Source organism: Phyllobates terribilis, unplaced genomic scaffold (genome assembly GCF_046119375.1).
Source record: "Phyllobates terribilis strain yellow unplaced genomic scaffold, ASM4611937v1 Scaffold_5__5_contigs__length_657084704, whole genome shotgun sequence".
Classification (NCBI taxonomy): Eukaryota; Metazoa; Chordata; class Amphibia; order Anura; family Dendrobatidae; genus Phyllobates; species Phyllobates terribilis.
The window spans coordinates 22,103,061-22,124,429 of NW_027362765.1; the positions used below are offsets into that span (position 1 = coordinate 22,103,061).

The 21,369-nt window shown below is 48.9% G+C and overlaps 2 protein-coding genes across 2 annotated transcripts in view; both read left to right on the forward strand.

Annotated features, from left to right (window-relative positions):
* The window catches only part of LOC141270519 (uncharacterized), a 248,884-nt gene that overhangs the window by 56,669 nt on the left and 170,846 nt on the right, over positions 1 to 21,369 (forward strand). The gene's annotated exons all lie outside the window — the stretch shown is intronic.
* LOC141270535 (uncharacterized) overlaps positions 1 to 21,369 on the forward strand; it is a 176,368-nt gene that overhangs the window by 56,669 nt on the left and 98,330 nt on the right. The gene's annotated exons all lie outside the window — the stretch shown is intronic.

Consider the following 21,369-nt stretch of genomic DNA (forward strand, 5'->3'; position numbering starts at 1 on the left):
CCACAGAGCAAGAGGATGATATATCCCTATATTTAGACAGTGTAAAGCTCCCTTAACTGTCCGCAGATTCTAGTATGCTCTTGGACAGGCCATTAACAGTAAAGGAGTTAGAGGAAGCAGTGAGTAATGTAACGGGTCTGGGAGGCGGAACCTCTGAGCTACTATACAAGGGGCGGTCCTTGTAAGGGAGCGGGTGGCAATCAGGGATGACGGGCAGGCAGTCACAGCAGGTGACCGGGACAGTCTCTGAGTGGACGGGCTGGAGGTCATGGCAAGTGACCGGGGCAGTCTCTGGAAGAACGGGCAGGGAGTTACGGCAAGTGACCGGGGCAGTCTCTGGATGAACGGGCAGGGAGTTACGGCAAGTGACCGGGGCAGTCTCTGGGTAAAGGGTAGGTACGACCTGTGATGGCAGAGCCTCCGGGTAGGCTAGCAGGCAGATGGTAGATGTGTGCTCCCAGGTGAGCAAGCGAGAGTCTCTGGAATGGTAGGTGGTCACAGCACGTGACGGCGAAGCCTCCAGGTAGGTTGGCAGGCAGGTAACAGGTGGGCGCTCCCAGGTGAGTGGGCAGGAGTCTCTGGAAAGGCAGATGGTCACAGCACGTGACGGCGGAGCCTCCAGGTAGGCTAGCAGGCAGGTAACAGGTGTGCGCTCCCAGGTGAGCGGGCAAGCTGGTCCATAGACAGACTGACAGGAGTTGGAAGGCAGACCGTCGGACCTCAGGCTAGCAGGCAGGTGACTGGATATCAGGCAGGACAAAGGCAGCAAGCTGGCAGGAATCTGGCAGGTAACTGGCAACGGGACCTGAGGGCTGAAGCACAGGTGAGACACAGGTGCAAACAACATTGCTCGGGCACCTCCATTTTGGAGGAGGTGCCCTTTATATGGGAGGTCCTCCGGCAATTTGCCGGGGACTCCTTAGGACGGCGCGCGCGGTCCCTTTAAGAGAGGGGGAGCGCGCGCGCGCGCGCCCTAAGCACACTGCCGGGGAAGGAGCGCGCGCCGGAAGCAGCGGGGAGAGCAGCACTGGAGGACGCCGCGCCAGGAGCGGGGAGGTGAGAGGGACGGCGTCTCTGCCTAGAACGGGGCAGAGACGCCGATGCTACAGTACCCCCCCCTTTAGGCCCCCTCTTTTTTAGGCCAGAAAGAAATTTTTCAAGGAGAAGCGGGGCGTTGATGTTCTCCCTGGGTTCCCAAGTTCTCTCCTCAGGACCAAACCCCTTCCAATCTACCAGAAAAAAGGTTTTTCCTCTTACCCTCTTGGAGGCCAGAATACTCTCTACCTCAAAGATGTCATCAGCGGAAACCGGAGCAGGAGGGGCACCTGGATTTTTGGAAAAAGAGTTAAAGACAACGGGTTTGAGGAGAGATACGTGGAAGGAATTGGGGATCCGTAGGGTGGCCGGGAGTTTTAATTTGTAGGCCACAGGGTTAATTTGCCTGAGGACTTCGAAGGGGCCGATGAATCGAGGACCCAACTTGTAGGAGGGTATTTTGAGCCGCACATGTTTGGATGAGAGCCAAACCTTGTCTCCCGGACGGAATTGGGGCGGATCCAGACGTCTCTTATCAGCATATCTCTTCATCCGCTCAGAGGAGAGAAGAAGAGCGGACCTGGTGCTCTCCCAAATAGTAGAAAATTCGCTGACAAGAGACTCCGCAGCAGGGTTGTCCACAGAAACGGAGACAGGAAGTGGAATCCGGGGATGTTGGCCACCAACTATAAAGAACGGGGATTTGGAAGAGGACTCGCTCTCATGGTTGTTATAAGAGAACTCGGCCCACGGTAGAAGATCCACCCAGTCCGAGTGGTGAGCATCCACGAAGTGCCGGAGGTAGCTGGACAAGATCTGATTGATCCGCTCCACTTGACCATTGGACTGAGGGTGGTAAGCGGAGGAGAAATCCAGGGTAATGGCTCTCCAGAAACGAGAGGTGAACTGAACCCCACGATCCGACACGATGTGGAGGGGCAGACCATGGAGACGGAAGATGTGGCGGATAAAGTCTTTAGCCAACTCGGGTGCAGACGGAAGACCAGGCAGGGGAATGAAGTGGGCCATCTTAGAAAAACGGTCAGCAACAACCCAAATGACGGTACAACCGGCAGAAACTGGAAGGTCGGTGATAAAGTCCATAGCGATGTGTTGCCAAGGAGCAGCAGGTACGGGAAGGGGCAGGAGATGGCCGGCAGGTAGATGTCGGGGAACTTTGTTACGAGCACAGGATGAACAGGCCGCGACGAAGTCTACCACGTCCTTACGTAGGGTAGGCCACCAGTAATGCCGGGCAATAAGTTGAAAGGTCTTTTTTTGGCCAGCATGGCCAGCTAGTTTAGAAGAATGTCCCCAGCGAAGAACCCTCTCCCGATCTGGCACAGCTATGAACGTCTTACCGGGTGGAAGACGAGTTAGATCCAAGGGAGCCACATTCATCACCTTGGAGGAGTCGATGATGTGCGTAGGTTCCTCCTCTTGATCGGAGGACAGGAAAGACCGAGACAAGGCATCAGCTTTGACGTTCTTGTCCGCCGGACGGAAATGAAGAGTGAAGTCGAAGCGGGCAAAAAACAACGACCACCGGGCCTGGCGAGGATTGAGCCTCTGGGCATTTTGGAGATATGCCAGGTTTTTGTGATCCGTGTAGATAATTACCGGGTAGAGAGCCCCTTCAAGCAGATAGCGCCACTCTCCTAGTGCCAATTTGATGGCTAGCAATTCCCGGTCTCCAATGGAGTAGTTGCGCTCCGACGAGGAGAAGATTTTGGAGAAGAAGCCGCACGTTACCATTCTCCCGGTAGAAGACTTCTGGGTGAGCACCGCTCCGGCTCCGGAGGAGGAAGCATCAACCTCCAGGTAGAATTGTTTATTACAGTCCGGACGGTGCAGGACGGGAGCAGAGGCGAAGGCTTTCTTTAGGGAAAGGAAGGCCTCCTCGGCTTCAGGCGACCATATCCTGGGGTTAGCCCCCTTACGGGTAAGTGCAGATATGGGAGCAGTCCGAGACGAGAAGTGTGGGATGAAAAGACGATAATAATTAGCGAAGCCCAGGAATCGCTGTATCGCCTTCAAACCTTCAGGACGAGGCCATTTTAGAACGGAAGAGAGCTTCTCGGGATCCATTTGCAGACCTGTTTGGGAGATGACATAGCCCAAGAACGGAAGGGAGGTCTGATCGAAGAGGCACTTCTCGTATTTGGCGTAAAGGTGGTTCTGCCGAAGCCTAAGCAGGACCTGACGAACATCCCTCCGGTGTGTGGGGAGATCCGGAGAGAAGACCAAGATATCGTCCAGGTATACCACTACGCAGGAGTACAGGAGGTCACGGAAGATGTCATTGACTAGTTCCTGAAAGACCGTGGGAGCATTACAGAGACCGAAGGGCATCACAAGGTACTCGTAGTGACCGTCCCGGGTATTGAATGCCGTCTTCCACTCGTCTCCTTGACGGATACGGACCAGATTATACGCTCCTAGAAGATCCTGGCGCCCTTGAGCCGGTCAAACAATTCGGAGATGAGTGGCAGGGGATATTTGTTTTTTACCGTAATGAGATTGAGTCCTCTGTAGTCAATACAGGGACGTAGCGAGCCGTCTTTCTTTTTGACAAAGAAGAATCCGGCTCCAGCCGGGGAGGTAGATTTTCGGATAAATCCCCTAGCCAGATTCTCTTCAATGTACTCAGACATGGCTCGGGTCTCGGCTGCAGATAACGGGTAGATACGCCCACGGGGAGGAGTGGTGCCAGGTACCAGGTCGATCGGGCAATCGTATGGCCTATGGGACGGCAACGTCTCAGCTTCCTTCTTACCGAAGACGTCCGCATAGGGCCAGTAGGGAGCCGGGAGACCAGGTAAATTAGCTGGAGTAGGCTGAGGGCGAAGTGGACGGACCGGAACCAGGCAGGTCCTATGGCAGTCAGGACCCCATCGGAGTACTTCACCGGACCGCCAGTTCAATACGGGTTCATGTGTCTGGAGCCAAGGTAGACCTAGCAACAAGGAGTGAGAAAGTCCGGACAGCACATGGAATGAGATCTCCTCAGAGTGCAGCATTCCCACCTGTAGGGTTATAGGTTCGGTGACGAGCAGGATGGTCTCCGAGAGAAGTCTTCCATCCACGGAAGCAACTGACAATGGCTCCGCCAGGGACTTGGTGGGAATATGGTATCTCTCTACCAGAGACTGGGCGATGAGGTTTCCAGCAGCTCCAGAATCCAGATGGGCGAGTTCGAAGAGACGGTTTTCTCCCCAAGCAATAGAGACCGGTAAGGTCAGAGACGGAGAGGACTTACTTTTGTCTAGGACGACCTCTCCGAGTGGTCCTAGACACTGGCGTTTCCCGGCTTTTCCGGGCAGGAACGGATGAAGTGCTTATTACTGCCACAATAGAAACAGCTTCCCTCGGCTCGGCGAGATTCTTGGCGAGAACCGACCATCTTGGTCTGGTCGACCTGCATAGGCTCAGGAGAGACGGAGGGAGTGACGGGTTGCTGAAAAGTAGGAGCTAGGCGTGGAAACCTCCTCTCACGGGTGACCTCTTTGGCACGCTCCTGGAACCGCAGGTCAATCCGGGTGGCAAGAGCTATCAGGTCATCGAGGGTGGTAGGAATGTCCCGACCGGCAAGTTCATCTTTAATACGGCCGGACAGACCCTCCCAGAAGACTGAAACCAGAGCGTCATTATCCCAGGCCAGCTCCGAGGCAAGGGTACGGAACCGTATGGCATATTGGCCCACGGTGAGGCTTCCCTGACGGAGGCGTAGCAGTGACGATGCGGATGAGGTCTTCCGTCCGGGTTCGTCGAAGACTTTCCGGAAGGCCATGAGAAAGGCAGGCAAGTTGGACACCAGGGGGTCTCCTCTCTCCCATAGAGGATTTAGCCAGGCCAGAGCCTCTCCGGTGAGATGGGACATGATGAAGGCAATTTTGGCCCGGTCGGAGTTAAACTGGTGGGACAGGAGTTCAAAGTGCAGGGTGCACTGATTTATGAAGCCCCGAGCCTGAGCGGAGTCGCCTCCGAAGCGAGGAGGTGCAGAAAGCCGGGGTCCGGGGTAGGATACCATAGTGTTGGTGGACAGCGGAGCTGTCGGATTGCGAATCATGGCGCTGGCGGAGGTTGCAGGCAGAGCAGTCAGAGTGTCCAGGCGAGAATTGACATTCCGCAGGTGACCCAGGATGGACTCCTGTTGGGACCTCTGGCGGGACAGTTCATGACACAGGTCCGAGAGCGAGGGAGCTTGGGTGCCACCGGGTTCCATGGCCCGAGCAAACTGTAACGGGTCTGGGAGGCGGAACCTCTGAGCTACTATACAAGGGGCGGTCCTTGTAAGGGAGCGGGTGGCAATCAGGGATGACGGGCAGGCAGTCACAGCAGGTGACCGGGACAGTCTCTGAGTGGACGGGCTGGAGGTCACGGCAAGTGACCGGGGCAGTCTCTGGAAGAACGGGCAGGGAGTTACGGCAAGTGACCGGGGCAGTCTCTGGATGAACGGGCAGGGAGTTACGGCAAGTGACCGGGGCAGTCTCTGGGTAAAGGGTAGGTACGACCTGTGATGGCAGAGCCTCCGGGTAGGCTAGCAGGCAGATGGTAGATGTGTGCTCCCAGGTGAGCAAGCGAGAGTCTCTGGAATGGTAGGTGGTCACAGCACGTGACGGCGAAGCCTCCAGGTAGGCTAGCAGGCAGGTAACAGGTGGGCGCTCCCAGGTGAGCGGGCAGGAGTCTCTGGAAAGGCAGATGGTCACAGCACGTGACGGCGGAGCCTCCAGGTAGGCTAGCAGGCAGGTAACAGGTGTGCGCTCCCAGGTGAGCGGGCAAGCTGGTCCATAGACAGACTGACAGGAGTTGGAAGGCAGACCGTCGGACCTCAGGCTAGCAGGCAGGTGACTGGATATCAGGCAGGACAAAGGCAGCAAGCTGGCAGGAATCTGGCAGGTAACTGGCAACGGGACCTGAGGGCTGAAGCACAGGTGAGACACAGGTGCAAACAACATTGCTCGGGCACCTCCATTTTGGAGGAGGTGCCCTTTATATGGGAGGTCCTCCGGCAATTGGCCGGGGACTCCTTAGGACGGCGCGCGCGGTCCCTTTAAGAGAGGGGGAGCGCGCGCGCGCCCTAAGCACACTGCCGGGGAAGGAGCGCGCGCCGGAAGCAGCGGGGAGAGCAGCGCTGGAGGACGCCGCGCCAGGAGCGGGGAGGTGAGAGGGACGGCGTCTCTGCCTAGAACGGGGCAGAGACGCCGATGCTACAAGTAAACTCCAAAGTGAAAGAGCCCCTGGGTATCCCAGGAGAATTCAATAAAGAATATGGGGAGATATTGTTACCAAAATTATTGTGAGTTTTTGAGGAGGCCGCATCAATAGGAAGATTGCCCATATCTACAATGGGGAAAAAACGTATTTAGTCAGCCACCAATTGTGAAAGTTCTCCCACTTAAAAAGATGAGAGAGGCCTGTAATTCACATCATAGGTAGACCTCAACTATGACAGACAAAATGAGAAAACAAATCCTGAAAATCACATTGTCTGATTTGGAAAGAATTTTTTTTCAAATTTTGGTGGAAAATAAGTATTTGGTCACCTACAAAAGTTCATCTAAATACTTTGTTATATATCCTTTGTTGGCAATGACAGAGGTCAAACGTTTTCTGTAATTCTTCACAAGGTTGGCACACACTGTTTCTGGTATGTTGGCCCATTCCTTCATGCATATCTCCTCTAGAGCAGTGATGTTTTGGGGCTGTCTCTGGGCAACACGGAATTTCAACTCCCTCCAAAGGTTTTCTATAGGGTTTAGTTCTGGAGACTGGCTAGGCCACTCCAGGACCTTGAAATGCTTCTTACGAAGCCACTCCTTCGTTGCCCTGACGGTGTGCTTGGGATCATTGTCATGCTGAAAGACCCAGCCACATATCATCTTCAATGCCCTTGCTGATGGAAGGAGGTTTGCACTTAAAATCTCACGATATATGGCCCCATTCATTCTTTCATGTACACGGATCAGTCGTCCTGGTCCCTTGAAAGAGAAACAGCCCCAAACCATGATGTTTCCACCCCCATGTTTCACAGTAGGTATGGTGTTCTTTGGATGCAACTCGGCATTCTTTCTCCACTGAACACGACGAGTTGTGTTTCTACCAAACAGTTCTACTTTGGTTTCATCTGACCATATGACATTCTCCCAATACTCTTCTGGATCATCCAAATGCTCTCTAGCAAACTTCAGACAGGCCCGTACATGTAATGGCTTAAGCAGGGGGACACGTCTGGCACTGCAGGATCTGAGTCCCTGGCAGCGTAGTGTGTTACTGATGGTAGCCTGTGCATTGTTGGTCCCAGCTCTGTGCAGGTCATTCAATAGGTTCCCCCGTGTGGTTCAGGGATTTTTGCTCACCGTTCTTGAGATCATTTTGATCCCACGGGGTGAGATCCTGTGTATATTCCCAGATCGAGGGAGATTATCAGTAATCTTGTAGGTCTTCCATTTTCTAATTATTGCTCCCACAGTTGATTTCTTCACACAAAGCGGCTTGTCTATTGCAGATTCAGTCTTTCCAGGATGGTGCAGGGCTACAATTTTGTTTCTGGTGTCCTTCGACAGCTCTTTGGTCTTCACAATAGTGGAGTTTGGAGTGTGACTGTTTGAGGTTGCGGACAGGTGTCTTTTATACTGCTAACAAGTTCAAACAGGTGCCAGTACTACAGGTAATGAGTGGAGGACAGAGGAGATTCTTAAAGAAGAAGTTACAGGTCTGTGAGAGCCAGAAATATTGCTTGTTTGTAATTGACCAAATACTTATTTTCCACCAAAATTTGAAAAAAAAAATCTTTCCAAATCAGACAATGTGATTTTCAGGATTTGTTTTCTCATTTTGGCTTTCATAGTTGAGGTCTACCTATGATGTCAACTACAGGCCTCGCTCATCTTTTTAAGTGGGAGAACTTGCACAATTGGTGGCTGACTAATACTTTTTTTTTCCACTGTATAAATGAAGTAATTATTGTCCTTATCTTGAAACCGGGAAAAAACCCTGAGTACCCAGACTCGTATCGTCCAATATCCCTACTTCCTGTTGATATTAAAATATTAGCCAAAGTACTTGCCAATAGGTTAAATAAAATGAAAACGGAAGTGATCCATGAAGATCCAACAGGGTTTTTGCCTAACAAATCTACGGCTATCAACATTAGACAGTTATATCTTAATATCAAATGAGTAATAAGGAGGCTGGAAATAGAGCAACAATATCCCTTGACGCTGCAAAACCTCTCGACAGCGTAGAGTGGAGTTATTTATGGACAGTATTAAGCAAAATGGGATTTGGTCATAAGTTTTTAAATTGGGTCAAAATTTTTTATGGGTCACCGTCCGCTAGATTGAGAGTAAATGGTCGATTGTCAAGGCCATTTGAGTTGAGCAGGGGTACACGACAAGGGTGCCCGCTCTCACCTCTCCTATTTGCATTAGCAATTCAGCCGTTGGCATGTAAACGGAGAGATTCGAAGGACTTCATTGGCTTTAAGTGTAATAACATAATAGAAAAGGTGAGTCTATGCCGATGACATGCTACTGTATGTGGGCGATAAAGAGCCATCTTTTGCCTCAATAATGACAGATATAAAGAAGTTTGGTCAGAGATCTGACCTAAAAATCAATTGAGATAAGTCATCTATATTACCACTGGACCCTCTCCCACATATGGAAACAATTGCACTAGCTCGGACACAAGTGGGTGGGGAATCAGAGAGTGTGGGCAAGAATGGTAGTCTTGTCCTTCAAGACAAAAAATGGATGTCGCCCAGAGATCGAGAGAGACCGAACTTAGCAATGATGTACAAGGTGTGGAACAGGGATAAGAGACTGTTGTTAGGGATAAGGGAATACTCTAATTTTACCCCATTGTGGCAAAATCAACGACTGGTGGAGTTTGACAAATTGACTGGTTTCGGAGGTTGGGAATTCAGACTTTAGGTCAGTTAATGGAAAATGGAACACTTAAAAGCTTTAACAAACTACAACAAGAGATTGAATTGCCTCCCGGCATCTTTTTTCGATACCTACAACTTAGGCATGCATATCTTACTCAGTTTAACGCTGCGACATCAGATGTACGGAAAAATTATTTACTAGACTCGATAGCGGCGGCAAAATACATTACCGGTTTAATTTCCAAAATCTATCAGCAACTCTTACAGTCTCGCATGGGAGACCAATGCCTGACAGCTAAATTAAAATGGGAAGCAGATGTGGTGCCGATTTTGGAAGAACAGTGGAAAAAGGTGTTGGAACTCACTGCTAGATTGTCCACATGTGAATCTCAGAGGATCTCACAGATATACCTTATTTATAGAGTATATAGAACACTGAGCTTATTTTTTAGATTTGGGGTACGTTCTAATGCAGATTGTCCAAGATGTGGAACAGGAGATGCGCATTTGTTACACATGTTCTGGGAGTGCAGGAGATGGGGCTCCTACTGGAAAAACACACCATCTTTAATAAAAGACGTATTTGGTGTGCACATCAAAGCAGACCCCAAAATATGCATATTGGGATATTTGGGGGTTACGGTCGATTTTGAATCCCTGATGGCTAGAGGTCTTTCGCGAACATTGTATCAAGCACGCAAACGTATTGCACAACATTGGCTAGACGCCCAACCACCAACAATTAATGAGTTAATAAAAAAAGTTAAACAAAATTTTGGTTGGAAAAAGGGGTATATAGAAAGAAAAGCAATCAAGAAATTTGACAACATCTGGGGACCCTGGTTGAATGTCCCAGGCTGCCATCTGGAGTACTCCTGAGAGATAGCATATGGCAATTGCTGGTTTCATGAACACTTGTGGTATGATCATTCCAGGTTAAATGTTATAAGTATGGTCACTACTAGAGATGAGCGTTGTTCTACTCGAACTGTTCGCCAATCTCAAATTCGAGCTGTTTTGGGCGGTGTTCGAGCCGTTCGGTGAACACGAACAATTTGAGAAAAATTCGGCTGTTCGAGGTTATGTTCGATAACTGTTCGTGCACCAAAATCATAACTGGATTTTTTCTCAGTAATGATGAAAATTAATGTTAATACGCAGTTTGAGTGTACAGCGGGGTGGGGGGAGGGGCAGGGGATGGATCTCTGCAGGAACAATGAAGATCTCCATTTTTTTTTCTCTTTCCCGCATTTACAGTGGGGAGGTGCAATCTGTCAGCCTATCAGCAGCGCACACACGGAGCGAAGTGCTTTTTTTCACACAAGCAAGGGCATGTGTCATTGGCAGTGTATGTCACATGTCCTTGCCCTATAAGACCAAGCCATTTTCCCCGTCGCCACCATTTTCTCACTGCTGCAGCTGCGTGTTAGACGGCACCGCTGTTGCTGTGTGCGCTATACATTGTTAATTTCAAGCCAATTTTCGCACAAATATACAGATAGCTTGGGAGTAGGGAATAGTTGTGATTGCAGTCCTTTTAAGGACTAGGTTACAGCATTTCCTACGACTTTTATCAGGGAGGTCTGTGCTCTTAAATAGATAGGTTGTGGGAGTAAAGACTAATTGTAATTGGAGTCCTTTTCAGGACTAGGTTACATGAGTTCCTATCAGTTTTTGCCAGGCAGGTCTGTGCCAGTGCTGTGCAAGTTTTTTTCACAGCATTTGGCTGAATCTAGCAAAGCTAATCCTTTTTGGCCTATTGCAGAGTGTGTTAGTCAGTGGAGTAGCCTATCTGTGTTGCAAGATATACCACCTGTGTATAGAATACCAATTTTTTTACTGCACCTAGTGAAGTAAAATCTTTTGGGCATAGCATCATTCTATTAGTCCATCTATACTGACCTCCATCAGGTTGCAAATTAAAACTAATTTTTATCTGCATCTACAGTACCTCTGAAAAAATATTTGGGCTTCTAGCAGTGTGTGGGACTTGTTCTATTAGTCCATCTATACTGACCTCCATCAGGTTGCAAACTGAATATATTTTTTTCTGCATCTACCTCTGAAAAAATATTTGGCCTTCTAGTAGTGTGTCGGACTTTCTCTATTAGTCCATCTATACTGACCTCCATCAGGTTGCAAATTAAAACTAATTTTTATCTGCATCTACAGTACCTCTGAAAAAATATTTGGGCTTCTAGCAGTGTGTGGGACTTGTTCTATTAGTCCATCTATACTGACCTCCATCAGGTTGCAAACTGAATATATTTTTTTCTGCATCTACCTCTGAAAAAATATTGGGCTTCTAGCTGTGTGTGGGTCTTGTTCTATTAATCCATCTATACTGACCTCCATCAGGTTGCAAACTGAATATATTTTTTTCTGCATCTACCTCTGAAAAAATATTTGGCCTTCTAGTAGTGTGTCGGACTTTCTCTATTAGTCCATCTATACTGACCTCCATCAGGTTGCAAATTCAAAATAATTTTTATCTGCATCTACAGTACCTCTGAAAAAATATTTGGGCTTCTAGCTGTGTGCGGGACTTGTTGTATTAGTCCATCTATACTGACCTCCATCAGGTTGCAAACTGAATATATTTTTTTCTGCATCTACCTCTGAAAAAATATTTGGCCTTCTAGTAGTGTGTCGGACTTTCTCTATTAGTCCATCTATACTGACCTCCATCAGGTTGCAAATTCAAAATAATTTTTTTCTGCATCTAACCCAGCCAATAGTTTTGGCCTAATACCACAGTTTGGCCACTCAGCTCTGCTCGGTTACCATCCATTGTTTTTTTGTGCAAACAACTCCAGAGTTGTGAATTAGTTAACCACCAAAATGAGTGGAAAAAGGCCTGCTGCTGGTGGAAAGGGGAATAGGCGTGTTGGGAAGGGGAAAAAAGGTTGTGTCCGTGGGGTAGGTGTTAAAGCAACAGTAACATCTGCAGAAGAAAGACCATCTTCCAGCCAAACTAAAATGTCTACTTCTTTTAGCGGACAATGTGATAAGATCCCTTTCTTACGGCCACGCCAATCGCTACAAATTCCAGATGAGGCACAAAAACAGCAGGTGCTTCAACGGATATCAAGTGCTCCTTTAAGTGGGCTCTCCTCCACATCAACTTCAACATCACAAATACTCCAGTCCTCAAAGGTGTTACCCAAATCGCACTTGCTTCCTCACAGCTCCCAAATCTCCAGCTGCCCGTCTGAGTATGAGGTAGAACAGATGGTTGAGTCTGCAGAGCTGTTTACTCATACTATAGCCTGGGAATCAGAGGTCGACTCCAGCGCTTCTGTGAATCCAGACGAGGAAATGATCTGCACTGATGCCCAGAATCTTTGAGTCGGATCCAGGACCAGACGCAGAAGGTTCTGACCATAATGTAGACCCTCATTCCCAAACTGTAACTCCTGTTGGTGGAGACAATGAGGAAGACGATGATAAGACTCAAATACCTGATTGGAGCGACAACTTTAGTTTTTTGTCAGGGCAGGAACAGGTTGGCTCTGAGGACGACGGGTGTGATAACGCACAGGGTGATGATGATGAGGTCGGAGATCCCACTTACTGTCAACCCACAGTCAGCCAAGAGATGAGGTCAGCAGAGGAGGTGGAGGAAGATGCTAGTGACGATGAGGTCAGGTTGCGCCTTCCTGGACAGAGACGTAGTACTGGAAGCACGTCAACAACTGCATCCTCAAACACAACTCTGCCTCTCACCACAAGTCGTGGTGGCTCTTCAGGTCGCATGGGTGCTAAGCCTTGCATAGCCTGGGCATTTTTTCAGATCGATAAAGATGACCCAACTCGTGTTATCTGTAACATTTGTCAGCAAAAGCTAAGTAGAGGCCAAAAAATACATAGTTTGAGTACTTCATGCATGAACCGGCACATGGACATGAAGCATAAGTTGCAGTGGGAAGCTCAGTGTGCTACAATGCGGCCTAGCCGGCCGGGCCAACCACCGTCTGCCATATCTTGTGCATCCGCGGCCTCTTCATCCTCTGTGACTGGGGGGACAGCAGTCACACCTGTTTTGGGGCGCAGACCTGCCACCTCTTTACCCGCAACAGCCAGCGTGATTGGCAGGTCATCATTTTCTTTGGAGGTGGTAACACCAGCTGGTGTTGAGCGCTGTCCGACATCGATAGCACCACCTTTGGATGAAGGCAACCTAACATGTCCGCCTGCATCTTCCTCACAGACCGGCAGTTTGCCGGGGACACCCTTATCAACCCCGTCTAAGCACAATAGCTAGCCCTCGGTCCCTCAGATGTGGACAAGTAAAAGACCATTTCCTCCTAGCCATGAGAAAGCTAAGAGGTTGAATTTCACCATCTGCAAGCTCTTGGCTACAGAAATGCTGCCTTTCCGCCTGGTGGAGACAGAGGATTTTCGAGACCTTATGTCCGTCGCAGTGCCCCAGTACCAGATGCCCAGTCGGCACTACTTCTCAAAGAAAGGTGTGCCTGCGCTCCACCAGCATGTCGCACACAACATCACCGCTTCTTTGAGAAACTCTGTGTGACAGGGTGCATTTCACCACAGACACTTGGACGAGTAGGCATGGACAGGGGCGTTACATGTCGCTGACTGGGCACTGGGTAACTATGGTGACAGCAGGACAAGGGGCTGCTGTCCAAGTCTTGCCGTCCCCACGAGTTGTGCGTCAATCCTCTTTATGTCAAAGTTCCTCCACTGCTTCTGCCTCCTCAACCTCCTCTCGGTCTTCCACCTGCACCCAAAGCCTGTCTGGTCATGCCACAAGCTTTCTAACTGCGCAGAAGGGATCCTGCACACCTCCTTACTATGCTGGCAGTAGGGCTCAACGTCATCAGGCGGTTTTTACATTGAAATGTCTGGGAAATGTGAGTCACACAGCTGAGGAGTTGTGGTCAGCTCTGGAGAACCAATTTCATGAATGGTTGTCTCCACTGGACCTGAAACCAGGGAAGGCCGTGTGCGACAATGCTGCAAACCTGGGTGCGGCCCTTCGCCGGGGCAATGTCACACACGTGCCTTGTATGGCTCACGTGTTGAACCTGGTTGTCCAGCAATTTTTAGCCCACTATCCCAGACTAGATGGCCTTCTGCAGAGGGCACGGTCGCTGTGTGCTCACTTCCGCCGTTCGCATCCCGCAGCTCAGCGACTTACATCTCTACAGAAGTCGTTGGGCCTGCCACTTCACCGGCTAAAATGCGATGTGCCTACCCGGTGGAATTCAACTCTGCACATGTTGCAGCGACTGGCAGCACCGACAAGCCCTGGTGCAATACGTTCTGACGTATAGCCTGGGCCAACGAGATCCAGAGGTGGGGCAAATCACGCTGGAGGAGTGGTCTCAGATCAGGGACCTATGCACCCTTCTGCACAGTTTTGAAATGGCGACGAAGATGTTTAGTGCTGACGATGCCATTATCAGCATGACTATTCCGGTGATTTCCATGCTGGAGCACATGTTAAACAGAATTCGGAGTTAGGTGGTGGCACAAGAGGAGGTGGAGGAAGTAGAGGAGGAGGAGTTGTATGCGGAAGGGCTAACATCTGCAAGGTCCAGACGGTCGGCAGCACCAAGGCGGCAGGCATGTGAGGGTGGGGGAGATGGTTTTACCAGGGCGCATGGTAGCAGCCAAACTAGTGAGGAAGGTGCAGGAGCCCAGGAAGAAGTGGAGGACGAACTGATGGAAGACTCATCAGATGAGGGAGACCTTGATCACATTTCTGTTGTGCGAGGTTGGGGGGAGAGGACAGAGGAAGGAAGCATGATTGTTACCTCGCCACCAACACAACAGGGACTTGGTGCTCCTGGATGCGCAACACACATGAGTGCCTTCTTGCTGCACTACCTGCAACATGACCCTCGAATTGTGAGAATTAGAAATAATCCTGACTACTGGGTTGCCACACTGTTAGATCCCCGGTACAAAAGTAAATTTGCAGAAATTATTCCTGCCATAGAAAGGGATGCACGCATGCAGGAGTATCAGCAGAGACTGTTGCAGAATCTTACATGTGCTTTTCCACAAAATACCAGTGGTGCACGTAGTGAATCTCACAGTTCCAACTTGCCAACCGTGGGACCGTCAAGTGTTCAGCACTCAAACCGTAACAGAACCACAGTATCTGCTGGTAACATCAATTTTGCGGAATCATTTCACCACTTTTTTAGCCCATCCTTTGCAAGGCCACAGGAGACAAGAAGTCTGACACATAGTCAACGCCTAGAGACGATGGTACAGGAGTATCTCCAAGTAAACATTGAAGCCACGACTGTGTCACTGGACCCTTGCTCTTTTTGGGCTTCCAATCTGGATAAATGGCCGGAGCTAGCCACTTACGCATTGGAGATCTTGTCATGCCCCGCAGCCAGCGTTCTGTCTGAACGTGTGTTCAGCGCTGCTGGTGGTGTGCTGACAGATAAGCGCACGCGGCTCTCCACTGATAATGTAGACAGACTCACGTTCATAAAGATGAACAAATCATGGATCCGAAACGACTTTTCTACCCCTGTGTCATCCTGGGGAGAGTAAAAGCTTGATGATTGGTTAAAATCACCCTACCAAACGTTTTAAGCTTTCAAATTACTAATCATGTTTATCTGTATCTTGACTGGAAAATAATTTGGGCTTTGTAGCAGTGTGCAGCACTGATCCTATTAGGCCATCTATAATAAGCTCCACCAGATTTCAAATTAAAAATAATTTTTAGCTGCATCTAGCCCGGAAAATAATTTTGGGGCTCCGAGATGCGCAAGACACATAAGTGCCTTCTTGCTGCACTACCTGCAGCATGACCCTCATATTGTCAGAATTCGAAGTAATCATGACTACTGGGTTGCCACACTCTTAGATCCTCCAAACTTTTCGATCAACCTTTTCATTTTAATAAAGACCAAAAAAATGGTCATTTTTGAAATTATAAGCATTAGCAGGTTGTTAGAAACTGAAATCAAACAGTTTTCAACTCAAAACTTTATTCTAGGTGATGTTACATTTTCACATAGGACCCCTTGTTCGAAAGGAGCTTCTGAACTCTCTCGTCCATTGAATTTGTCAGGTTTTGGATGGTTTCTGCTTCAATTGTTTTGCATGAGGACAGAATACCCTCCCAGAGCTGTTGCTTAGATGTGAACTGCCTCCCGCCATCATAGACACTCCTTTTAATGATGCTCCAAAGGTTCTGAATGGGGTAGAGGTCAGGGGAGCATGGGGGTCACACCATAAGTTTGTCCCCTTTTATGCCCATATCAGCCAGAGATGCAGATGTTTTATGTGCAGCATGAGATGGTGCATTATCATGCAGAAAAATGATCTTGCTGTGAAATACACGGTTCTTCTTCTTGAACCATGGCAGGAAGTGCTGTTTGAGAAAATCCACATACATTATGGAGTTCATCTTTAGCGCCTTCAGGGATCCTAAAGGGGCCGACAATCTCTCTCCCCATGATTCCAGCCCAAAACATTACTCCACCTCCTCCTTGTTGGCGCTGTAGCCGTGTTTGCGTGGGGTGTCCATCAACCAGCCATCCTCCACTCCATCCATCTGGACCATCGAGCGCTGCACGGCACTCATCCGTGAACAAAACAGTTTTGAAATCAGTCTTCATGTAATGTTTGGCCCACTGGAGCCGTTTCTGCTTGTGTGAAGTGGATAGAGGAGGTCGACAGGATGGCGTATGCACAGCTGCAAACCTCTGAAGGACCCTGCATCTTGTTGTTCGGGGGACGTTGGAGGCACAAGCAGCTTCAAAAACTTGTCTGCTGCTATGACAAGGCTTTTTTGCCGCTGCTCTTTCAACCTGACGTAATTGCCTGTAGGAAAGAGTCCTCAATTTGCCCTTATCAGCACGCACACGTGTGTACTGTGAATCAGCTACATACTTCTTGATTGCCAAGACACTTCATCCTGATCATCGCACAATGTTGATTGTAGTCATGCCTTGACCTAAACACTCCACAATTTGTTGCTTCTCAGCAGCCGACACATCCTTTTTCTTTCCCATTTTGGCAGAAAATGTAGGCTGCTTAATAATGTGAGAGAGCCTTCTTAAGTAGTCTTGCCTTTCATTAGACACGCCTGCCAAACTAATTAGCACAGGTGTCTGCAATTGCTTACAGTGATATAAAGAGCCCTGACACACATCACCATCAATGAGTTTAACTGACAAACAAACAAATTCTTCCCTTATCACTCCTAAACACTTTTTGCATAATAATTTGGAACGCGGTGTACATGTGCTTTTCCACAAAACACCAGCGGTTCACGTAGTGAATCTTACAGTTCTAACTTGCCAACCGTGGTCTGTATGGAATTGTTCAATAAAGGGCCCAAAATTAAGATAACATAGATGGGAGAGGTCTCTATGAATAGGAATTCCTAAGTATTTGATACCCTGTGAGGGCCAGGCAAAGGGAAAGTTGGACTGGATGGAATCCTATATGGATTTGGGGAGGGAGACATCGAGGGCCTCAGACTTCGCTGCATTGATTTTAAAATTTTACCATGTAACAAAGTGATCTATTTCAGCCATAACAGCATGGATGGATATATGTGATTGAGTGATATATACTAGGACATCATCAGCAAATAGAGAGCACTTGTACTCGGTGCCTCCCACCTCAATCCACCTAATATTGGGGTTATGGCGAATTGATGAGAGCAGGTGCTCCGTCACTAGGATGTATAAGAGAGGGGACAGAGGACATCCCTGCCTTGTCCCATTGGTGATTGTGAAAGGTGATGAAAATGTTCTGACGCACCCCCTGGGCCTTGGGACACCCGGAGCCGGACCCTTTTTGGTGGATGCTGGTGGTTGTAGTCTTCGTGGCGGCGACCCGGTTCCGTGGCTCAGGGCGGTCAAACCAGTGGCGGAACTATTTATGTGGTTTTGATGTTTAAATGTCCGACTACGCCACCCGTGGATTGCGGTCAGAGTGAACCGCCGCTACAGGGCAGACCGCTGAGGCTGGTGTTGTGGGTGCAGCAGAGCGTAGCATAACTCCCCACGGGAGGAGTATAGCCTCAGGGCAGTGTATGCGGAGGATGGGGGTGATGGTGCAGGGCAGCAGCAGTAACGACACGGAGTCAGTGATGCAGTCCAGGGCCTTTACTCACAGTTCTTATTATCCAGACCACGTCTGCAGGTAACGGCTGCCCACGTCGTACTGTGCTCACCAGGTGAGGGGCTCAGACAACTCCCAGATAACTTTGGAGCACTTCACAGGACCCCCTTTGTGTGTCCTTTGTCTGGCCTTTCTTACCAACACTTCTGTCCGGCTGCCTCGGGCCTCCTCTTGGTAAACTTGGCGCCAGTTTCCCTGACCCTATGTGGTGCCTTCCTAGCGGGTGTAGCGAGGGGCTGCGCCACATAAAATGTCAGAGCCTCCGGTTTCTAGCTGAGGGTCGTTTCCTGCCTCCACTAGTTCGGGGACCGGTCTCCCCCTTTGGCCTGACCCCTCCACGCAGGTGGATTCGGGCGTGCGGTGGCGACTAGCCCGTCCGCACCCCTGGGATCCCTTCATTCCTCGTTCCTGGAGCCTTCTCCGCTCCTCTTCCTTCGTTCTCCCTCTTCCAGGCCTGGGCCTCTGTTACTAGGCCCGCCTCCGGAGCAGAGCTCATGCAGAGCCCCTGCTCCCTGCCACTTCTGCTCAGACTTCTCTGCACTGAACTAAGATGGTGCCCACCTTTTATACTCCCTTCTCAATGCACCCAGGAACTGCTTCCTCCCTGCTCCTGCACTACAGGGTTCCCCTTCCTCAGTGTTCCCTCCCCCCACTCCAGCCAGGGACAGGGACTGTCGTGCCCATCTCAGGGGCATATTGGTCGCCCTGCCCCACGGCAATGTGGTGTAATGCATGCAGGTGTCGGGTCCTGATCCACACTCCATCGTTACCTGAGAGTGAGATATCACACCTCTGGGTGAGGTGCAATACGTCTGTAGCAACCGAGCCCTCAGGGTGCTACAGTTCCATTTATCTTCAGCCTAGGTGACGTATTGCGATACAGGGCCGTGATTTTGGCTATAAAAGGGTCCCCTAGACCCCTACCCCAAGCTTTTTAAGAGAATCATATATGGCGTGCCAGGAGACTCTATGGAATGCTTTCTCAGCATCCAACGAGAGTATCTAATTACAAATTTTTAACTGCATCTAGCCCAGGAAATACTTTGTGCCTTGTAGCAGTGTCTGCTAGTCAGCGGATTATCCCGGCTGTTAAGCAAGCTACACCACCTGTAGTTTAGACACTTAATTTTTTCAAAGGAAATGCTTCGGGACCATGGGATACTCGGTGAAGAGCATCAGGAGGCACCCCAAGGCATAGGGGCTGGGACTGGCAGTAGGATGCCTTGCGGTGGACAGCCGAGCTCGATCCTTATAAAAGCTTTTTAACTGCAGCAGCTTTAGTGGACGCTACTGGAGCTGGAATTACGCGGCTGCTGGCATGAGACTTGCCCTCCAATAGATCCTTGTAAATGGATTTAAAGTGTATTCATTCAAATTAGAGAGACAATTTAAATTAAAAAGCTTAGAGCTGCCTCCACCACAGGGGGGCTCGCTCGACCCACCAGCGGACAGGCACCAGTATTGGGAGAGGGGGGCTGGCCATCAGGGTTCACCGCGGCTCTGGCACAAACCCGGCGACACGGAGGTGGCACGGGCAGGAGCGGACTGGCCGTGTCGGCTTCTCACTTTTTGGATTTTAGAAGGGCATGACATGCCTATATCTGTGTCTCCCCCTCCTTTTACTCCTCCACCTCTTTTATTTTCGCATGACTATATGTACTTGTCACTTTTCCATGTGTTAGTTGTGTCTTCTGAGCAGTTTGTCAGCTTTTGGACACCTTTGAAGGTGTTTTCTATGTGTTTCTATGTGTTTTTGTTTGCCTGCCATTGGTTTTAACGGTGTTCGAAGGTGTTCAACGAACAGTTCGACGAACAGTTCGGCGAACACACGGGTGTTCGACGAACCGAACCGAACTCGAACACTACGGGGGTGGCTCAACACTAGTCACTACACATGCAAACTAATAATTATAACCGAATGGCAGATATTCTAACTTATATACATCATAAAAAAAATAGTATGAATATAGATTTCTCTGGAGTGTTATCGGGGGGGAGAGTGGGGGGGGGTTGTGTTAGTATATATAACGATAACATATAACATTGCCAGCTCTAAATGACCATAAAAAATATAACGGAGGAAAAATATTTTCACGTGCTGAATGTTTGAGATCTTTTGCATACAAATCCCATCTTCTTAAACATTAAGAGACGCACACAGGGAGCTTGCTTTTTTTTTTTTACATTTGTTTTACTTAGAAATAGGACAGTGGTTGAGTTATCAAAAGCTTTGAATGACTCCAATCGGACTATGGTTACCACATAATCACTTATCCGTGTCGGACTGGGTTGGCAAAGGCCCACCAGTAACATTGATTGATTCTTAAGCCCCACTGTTCAGCTACATGCAAAAATAACCAGACACTATTACACAAATGTACTTTTGGCTAGCTTGTCTAATGAATGATTATATTATACCTATTTATGCAAATTGTGAATCAAGTGTAATAGCACTACTCATTAGCACTCCTTCACAGGGGCCTACCGGAGGATTCTCCTGTGGGCCAGTCCGAGTTTGCTGGCAATTCTGACAAACTTACACCATAAAAATAAAAATGTCACCTTTTTACGATTGATAATATGTTTATAAATTTGGTTGCTGATCTAAAGTTCAGATATTCTTCATATAAAGCTCCTCACTTCACGCATGTGTAATACAATTTCCAATACAATCTAAAAACAAATTGGAAGAGGATGAAAGCTAAATTTTTGATGGCCAAAGGAGCACTTGACTTTCTTCATAACTTAAAGAGGTTGTCCACTACTATTAACATTGTCACCATGGATTTAAATTGTGGCAACAAGTCTTTTTGTAAATACCTTGTGTGTTTGTTATTGCCTGTGAGCGGCGCTATCGCTGACCGCTCTCCAGGCATCATGTGACTCCGGCTGCAGCTGGCTCTGACATCTGCTGATGTTACCTCAAGTCCCGGCTGCAGCCGGGGTGAACCAGTGACGCGGTCCCCTTGATTGATGGTCTGTGTGTGGGGTTTCACTGCACGTCACAGCCCAGCATCCACCACATGCTTTCCCTCTCCTCTGCATTCATTGCGAAAGCTTGCGGTGGATGCTGGGCTGTGATGGCTGTGGACAACCTCTTTAACGATTTGTTCTGATATTAACTGCCCATTATGTTAAATGAAAAAAGTCTGTCTCCCCCAAAACATAGCGGACTCTATAGTCTCTATAAAAATCATAATTGTATTGTAGATTTTACTAATTTAGTTTTATACAAAAACAGTTTTATTACATATGTAAATGATGAGGCTTTGGTTTGCCATTGGGGTGGCCAAGGACTCTGTGCTCGATTA